The sequence below is a fragment of the Ambystoma mexicanum genome, chromosome 3p, assembly GCF_040938575.1.
Source record: "Ambystoma mexicanum isolate Mex_15411 chromosome 3p, UKY_AmexF1_1, whole genome shotgun sequence".
Classification (NCBI taxonomy): domain Eukaryota; kingdom Metazoa; phylum Chordata; class Amphibia; order Caudata; family Ambystomatidae; genus Ambystoma; species Ambystoma mexicanum.
In genome coordinates, this window is record NC_090925.1 from 109915916 (window position 1) to 109933443 (window position 17528).

The 17528-nt window shown below is 48.4% G+C and overlaps 1 protein-coding gene across 1 annotated transcript in view; it reads right to left on the bottom strand.

Moving 5' to 3' along the window:
* Nucleotides 1-17314, bottom strand: part of LOC138580133 (transmembrane protein 139-like) — a 366231-nt gene extending 348917 nt beyond the window's left edge. Inside the window, exon 1 of the mRNA XM_069650442.1 lies at nucleotides 16383-17314. The gene's annotated coding sequence lies outside the window, so the exon portion shown is untranslated. The remainder of the gene's footprint in view (nucleotides 1-16382) is intronic.
* Nucleotides 17315-17528: the final 214 nt, after the last annotated feature.

A 17528-nucleotide genomic window follows, 5' to 3' on the forward strand; every position in this document is an offset into this window, starting at 1 on the left:
ACGTCATGGCTATTCTTCTGTGTGCCAGTACTAATAGCAGGGCTGCTAGTTTCCTCACTGCAGGTTGTAGGTTTTTGGTCAACCCCAGGAGTGCCACCAGGGGTGTAGAGGGCAACTCCTCACCTACTATCTCTGTTATGGTTTGTAGGACAGTGGACCAGAAATGGTATATCTCGGGGCAGTCCCACGCTAAGTGCAGAAAATCTGCGACATCGGCGCCGCACCTCAAACATTGTGGTGACAGTTCTGGGTGAAGTCTGTGGGTCTTCGCTGGGTGTGGTATGTCTGGTGTACGAAATTAAAGTGAATTTGTTTGGACCGAGTGTTTAGTGCGACTTTCTCGGTCTGGCGAAGAATGTATGCCCAATCCTCATCGGGTATTGTTGCTTGAATGGCTGTTTCCCACCTTGTCTTTATTCGGGGGTCAGTAGTGACTATGGGCCTCATTACACAGTAGGCGGTAAGGGTTTACCGGTACCGGTATTTTACTGGTACCGGAAAACCCTTACCGCCTTACTACAAGGTCCCTTTGCGGGTTGGTACATTAACGCCTGCTTTTAGCAGGCGTTAAAAAACGATCCCGCAAAGGGACCGGGGTGCTAATTACGGTACCGCAATTAGCACCTTCCCCATTCCCATTATGCCCTATGGGGCAAAAATGGGAATGGGGAAGGGCAATGGAGGAAGGAGGAATTACCACCTTCCCAACCTTGGATTAGGGTGGTAATTCCCCTTTCCTCCAAGGCGGTACCGGTAAATTACCGGCATGAACCATGGCGCTAATAGCGCCATGGTTTACCGCCTACCGTGTAATGAGGCCCTAAATCTGTTAGAAAGGTTTTATATAGTAGCGACACTAGTCTCCCCTCGCCTTTTGCCTGGATTACGTTATGTAGTAGGTCCCATGTTGCAGGTTGCTTAGGAAACGATGGGAACATGCTTTGTAACGTATAACGTAGTCTAAAGTATAGGAATATATCTAGTGAAGTGGTACCTCCCCTTTCTTTGGCCATTAGTGGGGTCAAGAACGTGCCCTCGGGGAAGAGGTTGCCGAGAGATTGGATGTTGACCTTGTCAAGCCATTTGAGAAATACTCTTTCGGCTGTTAGGGGGATCCCTGGGATGAATTTAGCTGGTAACAGGGGGGAGAACCTTATGTCCACCTCGTATTTCTGAGCAATTTTTTCCAGATTGCATAGGTGGATAACACAGTATTCAGCGTGTTATGTGGGACTGGGATGTGGCTAATGATTACGGCTCGCAGTAGATTGGGGGATGCGAGGGCTCATTCTACCTGAACATGCGGTCGGATGAAGTGAGTTGTGTACCAATGGCTTAGAAATTGTGCTTGGGCTGCCCAATAGTATTTTTCCATATCTGGAAGTGCGAGGCCGCCACTTGATGTAGGTAGAGTTAGTGTTGAGTAGGCTACTCGCGCTGGTTTCCCCACCCACAGTAGTGCCAATATGAGGCTTTTGAGTTTGTGGAAGAATGATTTTGGAAGGAGTATTGGGATGTTCATGAATAAGTAGAGGAATTTGGGAAGTATAACTATTTTGGTCAATGAGGCTCTACCCCAAAGTGTCAGTGGAAGTGATTTCCACCTTTGAACCCGTTCTTGCATGGAGTTCAGTGTTGCCATATAGTTGTCTTTGAATATGTCGTTATAACTGAGGGACATATAAATACCCAGGTAACAGACCCTTGACTTTTCACACCTATAGCCATGGTCATCTGCAAATTCGGCGGTGTTCGGCTTCAGTGGGAACACTACTGACTTCGAATGGTTGGTTTTAAGGCCGGAAACCTGGCTAAATTTGATTACTTTGACCATTATTGGGTTAAGGTTAGTTTGGGGGTTGCCAACAAATAGCATAACATCGTCGGCATAAAGGGAGACCACAAGTTTGTGGGGACCTAATGTGATGCCTCTGTGTAATTGGAATTCTCTCAATCTGGAAGCTAGGGGCTCCATCACCGGGGCAAAGATAAGAGCGGAGAGGGGGCAGCCCTGTCTGGTTCCGCGTTCTAACTTGATGCCGGTGGATCTAGTGTTGCCAAGACTGATATAGGATATCGGGTCTTTATAGAGTAGTGATACAAGTTTTAGGAAGAAATGTCCTAGTCCCATTTGTTTAAGTGTTGCAAAGAGGAAGGGCCATTCGACTGAGTCGAAGGCCTTCTCGGCATCGAGCAGTACGGCTATTGCTTGCTGTGTCGGGTCAAGGGCCTTGATGACGCCGATGAGCCATCTGATACAATATGTTGTGTTACGCCCTGGGATGAACCCGGCTTGGTCACCCAGCACGAGCACCAGCATTATGGGAAGCAAACGTGTTGCTAGGATTTTGGCTAGAATCATATTGTCCATATTGATTAGGGAGATCGGTCTGTAGGATGCACAATCCTCAGGAGGTTTCCCCTCTTTGTGTAGTAATGTCACTGTGGCTTCACGTAGGGTAGGTGGTAGGACCCCCCGCTCTGTGGCTTCTTTGTAGACTTGAAGTAGTAAAGGGGCTATGGTGTTTGCGTGCGCTTTGTAAAACTCTCTTGTGAGCCCGTCCGGGCCGGGTGCCTTGGTGTTCGGGAGATGTTTGATTGTTTCCAGGATTTCGGCCAATGTTATTGGGGCATTCAAAGGTTCACGTAGATCACTGGCCACCCAGTACAGTTATGTGTCTTTAAGGAAATCCTGAAGCATCTCAGGATTTGTGCTGCCCCTAGAGCTATATAGGTCTTGGGAAAAGTTACGAAACTCTTCGAGAATGCCCTCTTCCATGTAGACTTGGGTTCCCTCTGCATTCCTGATGCACTGCACCCTGGCGGGTTTCTTGTTGACAGTTAGTAGTCGGGCCAGTAGCCCTCCCGGTTTCTGGCATTCACCATATTGCCGAGTCTGATGCTTATGCCTGAGGAATTTCTGCTCCCGTTCAGCTTTCTCTTTAAATTCCAGTAGCTCTTCTTTCAGATCTGCTTGGATCTGTGGTTCACTCGAGGCGTCGTTCTTAGTTTCAAGCTCTTTTAGGGGTTTTTCACTTTCTGCCAGCTCCCGGTGTAGCAACTTTAGGATACTGTTTTCCTTCGCCTTGCATACTCCACGAACAAAGCATTTTAGTGTTTCCCATAGGGTGCCAGCAGAGTTCACAGAGTTTAGGTTGGACTCCAAAAAGGACGCAATTTCTTGCTGCAATTCTGCTGCGAGCACAGGATCGGCTAGTGAGCCCGGCTTGAATCTCCAGTTGTACCTTGGTGTTGACGTAGCAGATAGCGTGATTTCCAACGTAACCAACGAGTGATCCGAGAAGGAACGTGGATGGATGTGACTAGATCCCCAGTTGAATGGGCTGAGGGCTGATGCCAGAATGTATTCTATGCGAGGGCTAGTATTGTGGACAGCTGAGTGGAAAGTGTACTCCCTTGCGTTTTGGTTGGAATGTCTCCAGGTATCAATCAAGTCAAAAGTGTGGCATATTTCTTTGACTTGGAGACTCGCTTTAGACGGTTTTCCTGTTGTGTTGTGGGACTTATTGATTCTGGGATCTAATGGTGTATTAAGGTCTGCACCCCAGATGACCGTTGCATCGCTCACCTTTCCGAGTTGCGCCATCGTCCAGTTAAAGTTGTTTGGTCCATCGGTATTAGGGGCGTATGAGTTTACCAGAACAATTTCTTTCCCTGCTAGGAGGCTTCTCACCAATATTGCTCTCCCTTCGGTGTCTTTCTTAGATACAATCAGACTGAAATCGGTGTCTTTCTTAGATAGAATCAGACTGAAATTGGCTCTCTTGTCTATTAAGATTGCGACCCCTCTGGCATAGGAAGAGTATGACGAGAAGTACCTGTGGCACCCCCACGACCGGGACCATTGTGGCTCAGCGGGCGAAAGGTCTCCTGTAACATGGCTATGCTGACTTTATGTCTTCTGAGGTATTGGAGGATTTTCCTGGTTTTTGTTGGTTGGTTGCCACCTCGAATGTTCCAGGTGGCAACTTTCAATGGTGTTACTGGATGACCGGTGGATAAATGATGTGGAGTCTGACGAGTTCAGACAAGTTCGTCCGGGATTTGAGTTTGCTTGGTGCTCCAACTGTACTTTGCGATACTGGGTTGGGGTGTGAGCGTATGGACGTAATGGTTCTTGGTTGAGCAAACAATGGCAACTTCCTGTTACTTCCCTCCCTCCCTTGCGCGGGCAACCCCCAACTGGCCCACGTTGACCCTCCCCTAGTAAATAACTGAAACAACATAGCTGCGCTCGGGCATGGTAGTAGCCCTCCAAGAGGGAAGTGGGCTCCCTAAAGTACAGGGGAGAAGAGCTGTGGCTCTGATATACTGGTGATGGTCGTGATTGGGTGCTCGCCCTGCTTGTTGCTTGTAAACCGTGTTTTATGGTGGGTCTCTTCTCAACCGGTCTCTCCGCTGTGGTCTTGCATTGTCTGCAGCCGGCTCGGTCTAGGTATTCCTTGGCTTCTTCCGGCGTGCTGAAAAACTGAGATCTCCCTTCATGCTGAATGCGGAGTTTAGCAGGGAAGAGCATGGAATATTGGATTTGATTGTCTTGTAGTCGGCGTTTGACCGCCACAAATGTCCTTCTTTGCGCTTGGTCTGCTTGGGAGAATTCGGGGTAAAATTGAATCTGGTCACCATCATATTGGAGATTGCCTTTTTCCCTCGCCGCCCCGAGGATTGCGTTGCAATCTTTGTAATTTAGAAGCTTTGCTATTATCGGATGGGGGTCCGTGCCAGCGACCGGTCTGGTATTGGGAACCCTGTGTGCTCTTTCGACGACAAACAGTTGGGATAGGGTCTCCTCGCCAAACAAATGTCTGCAAATCTTTTCCACGTGGTCTTCCATTTTGCCCTGGAGCTGTTGTTCTCGCACCCCCACCAGCCTGATGTTATTTCTCCGTGAACGACCCTCCAAGTCTTCGTTCTTGGCGCACACTGCTTTCATCTGGGATTCCAATGCAGACACGCTGGAGGTTAGGGATGTTGCCCCATCATCAAGGTCTGAAATACGTTGCTTTGCTGCGTCCAGCCTGTCTGCATGTTTGTCCAGCCGATGCTGGAGCTGGTCAACCTTTGAGGACAATGTGTCTAGTTTGCTTCCTAACCCTCCGATTCCAGCTTTCAACTCAAGTAGGAAAATTTAGCGTCTCTTCTTCAGCTTGGCTGGCCTCTTGAGTAGGCGACAATGATCTGCTGTCGGGGTTGGGCATTTTAGCTGAGGAGCCGGCTTCAAAATTCATTTTTCTTTGGGACTTATCTGTCTTCCCCATGGTTGACTATTAGTGGTCGTTTTGGACTAAAGGCAGCGAGCAGCATTGCAGGTATGCTTGGGCGTGGCTTCCGGTGTTTTGTGGTTAATGCCAGCAATATGGGTAGTTTGTGGGAGTCAGGTTTTAGCACTATCAATGGGAGCTTGGGTTATACAGGACCTCTTCTCCTGCCGGCTCGTGGATCTAGCTGGTGTCTCTTAGCTTCAAAGGCTTCTATGCGGTGAGTGCCCTTAGTCTTTTGGGAGGCCTGGAGCGTCCTGGAGCCCTGGCCTCTGCTCGAGGACTGGCTGGTGTCTTGAGCCCTTGTCAAATATAGTGAAGGCACAGGTGGATCTGTGCTGGTCTATCTGGGGCGGGGTCCACCCCTTGCTCCCGTGTGGAGGCTCATCAGTCCGTGGGGCAGCGCCCTCTCTTCTTTGCGTGGACTAGTTCGACTGTTGGTGGTACGGCAGGCTGGGAGGCAAGATCCGCCGTATAATTGCAGCAGTGTCAATGAAGCGTGTTACGTTGCCTTTGCTGTGCAGTGTGGGCCGAGGATTTAGTGTTCAGTGGCTATTTAGCCAAGTGTATGGCTGGTAGCGGTACGTTGCCCCAGGAGTTGGCTGCATCAGATATTGTGGCGGCGGGTGCTCCCACACGGGCCCGGGTTGCACCGCCGGACCAGGTCCCAGCAGGCGGGGCGTGACTTTATTGCTGCCGAGGGACTTCCGCGGCAGCCACGGGCTGCGTCCAGAGGCCCGCCGCAGGCCCGCTTAGGATGATTCCTCCCAAGGGAGGGCTGTGCCAGCCGCATATGGCCACAGGTGCACGGGGCGCGGGAGTGTTGTGGGGCTGTGACGGCCCGGGGCGCTCCTACCTTGACTTCGCCTGGAGCTGGTTCCGGGGCCGCGACGCCGAATCTCCATTCTGCCGGAGTCCGTTAGAAGGGCTCATCCACCCGCGACCAAATCACTCGTGTCCCCCAGGTGTCCGGGCCACCTGCGTGCCCGAGGGCAATGATGGGCCGCCCTCGGCAAGTGGAGCCGCACCCTCCTGGTACGTGACCCGGATTCCAGGTGCCCTCCTCCTGGAGGCGCGAAGCACCCGCTTGGCGATCAGCCCTGTTAAGCGGCTGTTTCCCTATGCTGCGGGTGCACAGGCCACTGTCCGCTGCGTCCTCCACTCACTGGGTCTGGGGCTGCGTCTTTGGTCTCAGCATGACCGGCTGGGTTTCCCACAGGCTATGAGCAGTGGCTGGCAGGTGAAGACGGCACCACAGAGGAGGATTAATAAGGATTTATAGGGAGCCTCACAGAGCACTCTAGGAGGCGGCCATCTTGGACAGCTCTCTAGCGCCCTCTAACCCAGCAACATTTTTAAACAGCACGTCGGAAAGCAAAGAGGGAGAAGAGGGAGGCCCTGAACTTACTTCTGCCTCGGACCCAGAGCTAAAGAGGGTTCTGAGTCAGGGAGATGGTAGGCCAGTCTATGACATGACCCAAAGTGGGCTGTATGCCCAATCAGTGGTCCCATTACATCACCACAATTTTAGGCAATTCATAGACTGTTGAACTCAGTGGACAATGAGCTTCCTTTCCATTGAGGTAACGATACAAAATATGCCTTACCGCTTGGATTGTGGGCGTGCATGCCTTGCCATTGTATTTTGCATATGGTTTTATGTAGCACCAACCTAGTAAGGAAGCAAGACAGCGCTGTCCAAGTAATTTGGTTTTAACCGTGGGCCTTGGAAGGGGAAGTTGCAGGTTATAATAGCTTGGATAGCATATACTACACGGTGGTGAAGGCCCACTAAGTAGTGCCCTTATTGTACCATTGTTTTTGACTGTGTATATTACATGTACAGTGTACATACTAAATTGGAGGGCTGGGGGGGTTCTCTCCCTGCCCTATTGAAATGAAGTGGCTACACATGCCAGGTTCCCTCTCCCATGATCTCTACTGGAATCACATGTCTGTCTCCCACGCTTTCCAGGTATATTAGTGGGTGAGCATCATTTGCGGGCCCCTTCAACTAGATCTTGGGGTGGGCAACTTAGTGACTCCCAAATAATAAGTTTTCCATTTGTATGTATGTGTTTTTGCCTGCTTACATAATGGGAAACTAGTACCTTCTTTATAGCATTCTTATCTAAATACATGCCACCTTTGAACCCATGCTCTAGCAAACAGTTACCGTCTCACAGCCGGACCATATACTCTGCACTGGCTAAAATGTGTGGTGGATGTCACTGGTTCTCATACGTCAAACCCTTCCTCCACCCCGAACCCCACCCCAGGGTATTCTAGAGAAAAACGTCAACACCATGTTATGTTATGTTAAAAGACATTTGTACCGCACACTATCACTGCTGAAATGGGGGGAGGGGTGAGTTAGTAGGAGCAAGCCAGAAAAGTGCAAGAGAGCAGTAATGTGCTGTTGGCAGCTTCAGTTTGGTTAACACCATTCGCTGAGCTTGGGTGTGCTTTTCAGTTGGTAGCCATCGTGTTCTGTTGTGTGAGGCTATGTGTGATTTGTTTTGTTGTTGCGGTGTAGGGAAGTATGTGCAGTTTGCTGCGCTTCAAAGGTGTGGTTGTGTTTGGTTAGGATTTGAGAGGTGTATGAAGAGGGGTGAGATTGTTAGTGAGTTGGTTAGTGGCCTCGCTATCTAGATGTGCTGCATGCTAATTTCCAAATTGTTTCTAGAAGTGGCGTGTCAATATTTCCACATTTCTGTCTGGGTTTGGTGCAAGCTAATATTCACATCATGTATAGATATGATGCGAGCTAAAATTCGCAATCAAGTCTAGATGTGATGCAAGCTAATATTCACAATCTTGTTTAGATGGGATGCAAACGAATATTCCCAATTCTATCTGAATATGGGATTGGCTAATATTCACAATCCTGTCTAGATGTGATGCAAGCTAATATTCACAATCCTGTTTAGATGGGACACAAACGAATATTCACAATTCTATCTGAATGTGGGATTGGCTAATATTCACAATCCTGTCTAGATGGGATGCAGGCTAATATTCACAATCCCATCTATGTGGGGCACAGGCTAATATTCACAATTCTATCTGAATGTGGGATTGGCTTATATTCACAATCCTGTCTAGATGTGATGCAAGCGAACATTCACAATCCTGTCTAGATGTGACGCAAATTAATATTCACAATTATGTCTAGATGTGAGGCAAGCTAATATTCACAATCCTGTCTCGATGTGACGCAAGCTAACATTCACAATTCTATCTGAATGTGGGATTGGCTTATATTCACAATCCTGTCTAGATGTGATGCAAGCGAATATTCACAATCCTGTCTGGATGTGACGCAGGCTAATATTCACAATCCTGTCTAGATGTGACGCAGGTCAACATTCACAATCCTGTCTAGATGTGATGCAGGCTAACATTCACATTCCTGTCTAGATGTGATGCAGGCCGATAATCACAATCCTGTCTAGATGTGACGCAGGTCAATAGTCACAATTCTTTCCAGATGTGACGCAGGTTAATAATCACAATTCTATCTGAATTTGGGATTGGCTAATATTCACAATCCTGTCTAGATGTGACATAGGTCAATATCCACAATCCTGTCTGGATGTGACGCAGGCCAACATTCACAATCCTGTCTAGATGTGACAGAGGTCAATATCCACAATCCTGTCTCAATGTGATGCAAGCTAATGTTCATAATTCTATCTGAGGGTGGTATTGCCTAATATTCCCAATCCTGTCTAGATATGACACAGGTCAATATCCAAAATCCTGTCTAGATGTGACGCAGGGCAATAATATTCACAATCCTGTCTAGGTTTGGCGCAGGCCAATATTCACAATTCTATCTGAATTTGGGATTGACTAATATCCTGTCACAATCCTGTCTAGATGCGACACAGGTCAATATCCACAATCCTGTCTAGATGTGACGCAGTCCAACATTCACTATCCTGCCTAGATGTGACGCAGGTCAATATGCACAATCCTGTCTAGATGTGACGCAGGTCAATATTCACAATCCTGTCTAGATGTGACGCAGGTCAATATTCACAATCCTGTCTAGGTGTGGCGCAGGCTAATAGTCACAATTCTATCTGAATGTTGGATTGGCCAATATTCACAATCCTGTCATGATGTGACTCAAGCTAATAATCACCAGCTAATAAGCTAGCTAATAATAATCATTAGCTAATAATCTAATAATTCTATCTGAATGTGGGATTGGCTAATATTCACAATCCTGTCTAGGTGTGACGCAGGCCAATATTCACAATCCTGTCTAGATGTGACACAAGCTAATCTTCAGAATTTGATCTGAAAGTGGCACTGGCTAATGCTCACAGTTCTTTCAAGAGTGGCCAGCGCAGTAAGGGTACGGTTCATCTAAATGTGAGAGATGCCTAGACAATGCAGTTAACAGCTTGGTGGATATCTATGTGGTTAACAGTTGCCAGAAGGGATAGTTACATCATGCAAGCTTCAAGCCAATAGGTGGTGGGGAAGATAGGTCGGAGGGAGGTGGGCCATTTTAGTGGGGCACAGTGATTGCTGTGCCCCCTGTATCCACCACACCTACTTTCTCTGTCGCTGCTGGTTGACGGCTGCCTGCTTCCCTCGCTGACACCGGCAGACACCATCTGGAGCTGTTCTTGCAGGAGCTGTCCTTTGCCTCGGGTCCTTTGCTGAGGGGCTGCCAAGCAGGAGGGCTGCCCTTGGTCTGGAAGTTGAAATAGGGCTGCATGCCCAATCAGCGGTTTCAGGGGGAGGGAGGCATCTATTGGGAGGATGGTTAGGGGAGGGGGCTGCAAGGGGAAGAGCACACGCAGTAGCGCCCAGGATGTAAACCCCCTGACATTTTTAAAAAGTACGTTGGGAAGCAAAGAGGGGGAGAGGGAGGGCCTGAACTTACCTGTGCCTCAGACCCATAGCTAAAGAGGGTTCTGAGGCAGCAATAAATATGGTAGTCCGGTCCATGACAAGACTCAAAGTGAGCTGCATGCCCAATCAGCGGTCTCAGGGGGAGTGGAGAGAGGCATCCACAGTAGTGCTGAGGCCGTAAACCCAGCGACATTTTTAAACAGCACGTTTAAAAATGTCGGGAGGCCCTGAACTTACCTCTGCCTCTGACACAGAGCTAAAGAGGGTTCTGAGTCAGAGAGATGGTAGGCCAGTCCATGACATGACCCAAAGTGGGCTGTATGCCCAATCAGTGGTCCCATTACATCGCCACAATTTCAGGCAATTCAGAGACTGTTGAACTCATTGGACAACGAGCTGCCTTTCCATTGAGGTAACGTGCAAAATATGCCTTACCGCTTGGATTTGTCAGTGTAAGGCTGTGTGAATCAGTAGCAGCTGCCTTGCACCTTTCCTCACTTTCTGCATGTTAGGGCAATGGCGTGGAAGCTGAGCCAGCAGCCCTCTTGTTTGTGTTTTTTGCCTGTGCGTTATGGCTCACAATAACCTTTGCTTATTTGTCTGACAGCAGAAGATGAGTCATCTTAGACAACACACACACACACACACATACATACATAATTCCCACAATCACGCAGCACGTGATCTCAGGAGTCCACAGGTCATGCAGGGCAGGGGTCAGCAAAGTTTGACTACAACTGCCATCAGCTGTAGACAGTATAGGCAATGGTTAGGCATCAAGGGATCAGTAGTCCAAAACATCTGGAGAGTTGCAGAGCTATCAACTGACCCACGACTTGTGGGTATTGGCCTGCAATAAAAGACAAAATCCTTGAGGCTGCAAACATGACAGGAAACCCGCGCGCATGGCAGGCTGAGAAAAAGCTCAACACTTACTAAAGTGATGACCCTTTTACATGCACATCGAGCCTTTCATCTCCTTTCTACGGCTTGACTGAGGCCTGATTCTGCCAGGGGCAGAGTTTTGACCTCCTGTTACCTTCTAAAGTTTGCAGATTTCGCACCCTAGAAGAGCACAGCCTTGCTGCCGGAACTCCCACAAAAGAATTATTTGAGTGCTTTCGAGTCAGGCACACAAGTTATTGGTGGGGCCGGGTAAAAAAAAACTCTGTCTGTTAATAAGCCATGCATTGATACACAAGTGTTTACAATTGGGTTAGTTGCAAGTCCAGGTAATTGTGTGTGTCCCATTACTATATATATATTACTGATGTTTCAATTTGTCAAGAGAATCACTGCTAGTGAACACACATTCCAGAACCGTTTTGCCCAAGATCACATGGCACCCAAGGCGTCCCATCACTTCTGAATACCTATTAAAGGGTAAATCAAAAGTACAAGGCAAAGTGATGTGAAGTGCCTGTCTGTTAAAAAAAACACAAATCCCAACTAAGACACTTTTCAACTAACACAGCCTTCCTTCCATGCTCTTGACCGCTTCCTCTTCCTCCCCACCCCTCTTGTATTCTTCATGTAACTAAGAATGTATTATGTAACTAAGCATATTGTCTTATAACAGGGCCACGATGTCTCCGGGCTGGTGTGTGCTTTATAAATGTTAATAAATAAATAAATAAATAAACTAAGGAACTGTCACCTTTATTGGGGCAAAGACACTTATCTACACTATTAAACACTATTACAAAAAGGTAAATAAAAGACAACTCTGCTAATTTCTAATTCTGATGCAAATGTCCTCAATGTGGTAGGTTCACAGAGCATTGTGTCCTTTTAGTGTGGTGGTCGGAGCTATGCAAATTATGCACTTTTTTGGCGTGCAGACCATGAGAGTGGGGCCTATGCATAAATGACCCTTAAGTCCACTGTGAAAAGTTGGCATCTATGGAGTTGGAGTTTGCAGACCCAAGATATGTGTGGCACTCACCTTGCAACTCTTCCCTGGTGTGGAACACTTCACTGGCATTTTGAAAAATTCAGAAAAACAGCATATCGCCATCCAACAGGCTTTTAGTCAAGTGCCCTCTGGAGCAATGTAGGAGAACCTGTCAGAGCTTCATCACCCAACCAGCATGATGTACAAGAGACTCCACAGAGACATCTCCCAACTCTCATGGCCATCATGATCTCGCTCTGAAACCGCATCCAAGCTGCACAGCGGTCATGATGAGATTCCTCTTCATGCTAGACCAAACCCTCATGGGGGTCATGAGCTCTCGCTGAGACCTCATCATCCATCCCCAAGGTGGTCCCGAGACACCCTCTGAGACCTCACCCACCGTTAGGTTTAGCAGTTCGGATTTATTGAGGTAAACCTGCAGGCCTGATTCCTCCCCAAAACTTTCAAGCACTCCCTACATGCTTGTATAGATTCTCTAGGTCTGGTCAATGACAGGAGCATCTTGTCAGCAAACGCTGCAACCTTGTGCTGCTTACCCCCAAAGGGTAGCCCCTTTCCTGTATTGCTTGTAACAGAGGCTCTAAATAGATTGCATACAGCAATGGAGAGAGTGGGCACCCTTGTTTAGTCCCCCTTCTCAGGCGAATAGGGCGCAATATGGATCCATTCACCATCAATCGTGTTAGCCGTGAGTTGTAGTTGGTTTCGACAATTTTTAGGAAGTCTCCTCCCAAGCCCATTATCCCCATCACCCCAAATAAGAAGGACAACTCTGCTCGGTCAAATGCCTTTTCCGCATCTAGTGATTATAGGACAGAGGAAATGGCTGTCTTCTGGTCTTTCTCTACAAGGTGTGCCACGCTCCTGATGTTGCCAGCTGTCTGTCTTCCCAGAACAAAACCCGGTTGATTCTGATGGATCAGTCACGGAAGAAAGCCCTCTTGCCTGGTTGCCAATATTTTAGCGTACATTTTAGCGTCTACATTTGTAAGTGCTATGGGCCTGTATGAGGTGCATTCCGTGGGGTCTTTATTGGGTTTAGGTGTAAGGGTGATCTTAGCCTCTTCCATTGAAGATGTAGTAGGTCCTCTTATTTTCAAGGTGTTGTAAAGCTGCGTCAATTGGGGAGCAAGCAGCGATGCATATGTTTTATAAAAGACGGCCGTGTAGCCGTCTGGTCCCGGGGCCTTATTCGTGGGCAATTTTGCAATGGCTCTCCTCACCTCCTCTTCAGTTATCCCCGGGCCCAATATCTCTTGTGTACGAGGGCCCGTTCTGGGCAACTGTATTTTTCCCAGGAAGTCTAGCTGTTGCTGGTTCAGTGGATTTTGGGATGAATATAGGGACTCATACTACCTGGCTAGGCGGTCCTGAATGTCCTCCGTGCGGGAGAGGCGGTTTCCTCTTTCGTCCTTTATGGCTATAATTGTATTCATTCCCCCTGCTACCCTCAGTAATCGTGCTAACAGCGCATCCGTCTTATTGGCTTTTGCATAATATTTTTTCCTAAAAGTTCCCCCTCTGCTTTCTTTGTTCTCAGGACCCCTGGTTGCCCTACTGCTCACCTGTATGCCCTGAGTATGTTTTTTGTAGGGGTATCCCCCACCCTTTCCCTAGCCTCCTCCACCTCCTTCTCCAGTTGTATCTCTAACGCTTCATCTGTTTCTCCCTTTGTGCCCTTGCTGCTATGAATTTCTTCCCTCATGGTTGCCTTGAATGTATTCCACTGAATGCTCTCTCCCGTATCAGACCATTTATTAAGCTCAAAGAAGGCCTTCATTTTATCCCCCAGGTCCTCCCGTATCACTGGATCCCTGAGCAGCTTCCCCGGGATCCTCCATCTCCATACTCCCGATGTGTGTTCCTGCAGGTTCATTGTCATTGACACTATTTTATGGTCGGCTATCCCCAGAGGGCCTATCTCCACTCCCTCCACCCTCCCCATTAGGTTCGCTGATACCCATATGTAGTTGATTCTTGATTGTGTACCCTGGACCCCCAACAAGAATGTATATCCCTCCTGTTCCCCCTTCAGTCCCCTCCACACATACCTAAGTCCCATACTCTGAACGTGTATACGTATGTGGCTGACGCTAAACATTTGGTGCAGTTTGGCCCTGGAGCGTGCACCAACTTGTTTCAAAAGCAAGGTTCCTGGGCATACTGAGCCTTAAGCTTAAACAATGTGGGTGTGAGAAGAGTGGGTGAAGTTTTCATGGCAGGCAATGTTCATAATGTGCAAAGCAGGCACAAGAGCGACCCTGGTTGCAAAATCAGGCATACTGGTGTGAGGAGGGAAATCAAGGTGGGGGATTTTGTGAAGGCCAAATGGGGTAGCCAAGGACAGAAAGGGAAATCTATGTTTTCAAATCCTGTCAAAGTGATTCAGGTGTTCAGGAAAGCCATGAGAGCGGAGGGCAGAGTTGTCTGGAATAGGAGTGGAGTTGCCATCTGCTGAAAAGGAGAGGCAGTGTAACTGTGGGGACGGGGGAGTTTGGGAGGAGAAGGGAAACTTGGAAGGCAGCGTGTCGAGAGAGGAGTCATGCCGATAACGTATGGAAGGCGGGGTGAACTTGAGAAACGAGGTTGTTGTTGTTGGGAGATCAAGGAGGATGTGCTGTTTTCGATCAAAGTTCAAAGACTTTGTGTGATATATTACTGAACAGTGATAGAACTACTTTGAGTGCATGCCTCTTCTGATTGTTTTTCCTTGCTCTCTATCTACAATGCTGTATTACTTTAAGCTATTCTGTTATTGAAGAGGCAAGGATGAGTGGTAGCTTGCTAGCTTATTTGGAGTACGTCTTACCTATGACACGCACAGAATGTCGGGGCGGGGGATACGTCTAGTCTGTCACATAGCCCTCATTTGGAGGGTTCCAATCCATGTTTCCGTCTCATGCTATTAGTCAAAATAGGATGTGTTTGCTGGTGTGAGCTTACACAATGTCAATCTATTCCAATAAAGATAGGAACATCTTGGCTAAACGGGTCTTGGGTTTACATCCAGTGGTGGCTCCTAATCCCTTTTCATGGTCTTGGTGTACTTTGTGCTAGTTATTGTATGTTGTGTTATGTTAGGGGCACTTGTAGAGCGCTTGTACAACACCAAGGTAGGTTCTTGGCACTAAGCATCTGCAAGGCACAAAAAGGGAGACGGGGGCATGTGAGCTGGGAGAAGAGCCAGGTTTTGAGATGACAGCTGAAAGAAAGGTGGTAAGGAATGTAACTTGTAGTTATTGTTTAGATGTTCATTTTAAAGGATATTTATACTGTGCACTATCACTACAGGCGTGTTCCCTGGAGCTTTGGCGGATCTGAAAGGGAAAGAGGGTGGGGTGGGGTGGGTTAGTAGGACTGAGTGGGGGGAAGAGCAAGAAAGCTGTGATGATGTGCTGCTGGCAGCATCAGTTCGGTTAACACCATTCGCTGAGCTTAAGTGTACTTTTCGGTGGGTTGCCGTCATGTGCATTTGTGCAAGACTATGTGTGGTTTGTTTTGTTGTTGCTGTGTATTGAAGTGTGTGCGGTTTGTTGCGCTTAGAGGTATGGTTGTGTTTGGTTTGAGTATGAGAGGAGTATGCAGAGGGGTGAGATTTTTAGTAGGGTTGGTTAATGGCATCATTATCTAGATGTGGCACGTGCTAATCTTCACAAAGCTATCTAGAAGCGACAAGATTATCGCCACAATTCTATCTAGATGTGTGGAATTCTATCTAGATTCTTTGTGGATGTGACGCATGTTAATCAATTCACAATACCATCCCGTCCCTACATGCTCGAATGCAAACTGTGGGTGGCAACACCATTGTGGTTAATTTACACAACGATGCTGGCTGCAGGATGGATACCTTGTACAAGTGTGGTAAATACCGACTATGGCTGATAGACATAGGGAGGCAGAGTGCCTGGGGGAGGAGGATAGTTGGTGATGCTGCAGGTGGGTAGTCTGAGGGTTATCCAGAATGGCTAGCTAACACAATAGCTTTAGTGCAGGGCATGATCACCAACCCATTGCAGCCCCTGCGCATCATACTGAAGCTGCTAGGCCCCAAGAGTGGTGTGGCAGCCCAGAAGGGCAGTAATGCTTGTTCTCCATGCCTGGACCAGATGCGAGATATTGCCAAATGGCAAGGTTAGAACACGGTTCACCTAGATGAGAGAGGTGGCTAAGCTACACAGTCTGCCTAGTTGTGGTGGGCTAGTACAGTGTGTATGTATGCAAGCTTTAGGGTGAAGTCAGAGTAATAAGAGCAGTGGGGCAGTTTTGTGGGGTGCAGTGATCGCTGCGCCCTCTGTCTGCAACACACTAACCTTGCCAGTCGCTGCTGGTTGACGGCTGCTGGCTTCTTGCTTCCCTGGCTGACACCGGCGGACATGATCTGGAGCTGCTTCTGTAGGAACTGCCCTTTGCCGATGGGGCTGCAACGGACATGGGGCTACCCTGGGGAGTGGGGTAATAAAGGACTATGGGCCAATCAGGGGTGCATGGGGGGCTGGGAGTTGGGCGGGTGCAGGGAACGCAAATCAGGAGAGGGTGCTGGAGGGGAGGCGCCAGAAGCACCTGGGCTGTTTTGCTATTTCAAAGGGAATTTCGGGCAGAACATATTTTAAAGGCCGAAATATAGGTGGATGCAATGTGGGACGCCGCAGCAGGGAAAGCACTCACCACTGGGTCACAGGTGGGACAGGACACGGGATGTGAAAGAGCGGCCTTGGTCGGGAGAGGTGCTTTAGTTTCACAAGACAGGTGCAGCCAATCACGGGCAGGAGAAGGCGGTGGAGGGAGGGAGGAGGGCGGGCAGGGGAGGGGTTGCAATCAGGGAAAAAGAAAGCAGAGGGGGGCAAGAGCCAGAAAAGTGTATGGGAAACTCGAGGAAAAGGGCAAGAAAACACCTGTAATGCAGGAAACAGGCCTCAGTGGAGGAGGGGGCGAGAGAGGGGGAAAAGAGCAGAAGAGAGTAAGAGAAATGCATTCAAAATGCAAGGGAAGTTCGAGGAAAAGGCAAGAAAGCAGCAAGAAAGAGGCAAAGAAAGAAACATGCTTAAGGAGGAGGGGGCACACCGGGCAAGAGAGGTGGAAAAGAGCTTGGGAGAGCAAGAGAAATGCATTCAAAATGCAAGGGAAAGGCGAGGAAAAAGGCATGAAAGCAGCAAGAAAGAGGGAAAGAAAGAAACAGGCCAAAGTGGAGGTGAGGCACCGAGAGTGAAAAGAGTGGGTATTACATCGCCAGTCAGGACCCGGAAAGTGAAAGAGCGTCCTGTTCATGGTCGGGCGAGGTGCTTTCTCTTCAGTGACAGGCACAGCCAATCACGGACAGGGGAGGGTGCTGGAGGGAGGGAGGAGGGCAAGGGAGCGGTTGCAATCAGGGGAAAAGAAAGCAGAGGGGGTAAAGACTACGAGAGATCCAAAAAAGTGTATGGAAAGGCGAGGAAAAAGGCAAGAAAACGCCAGTAAAG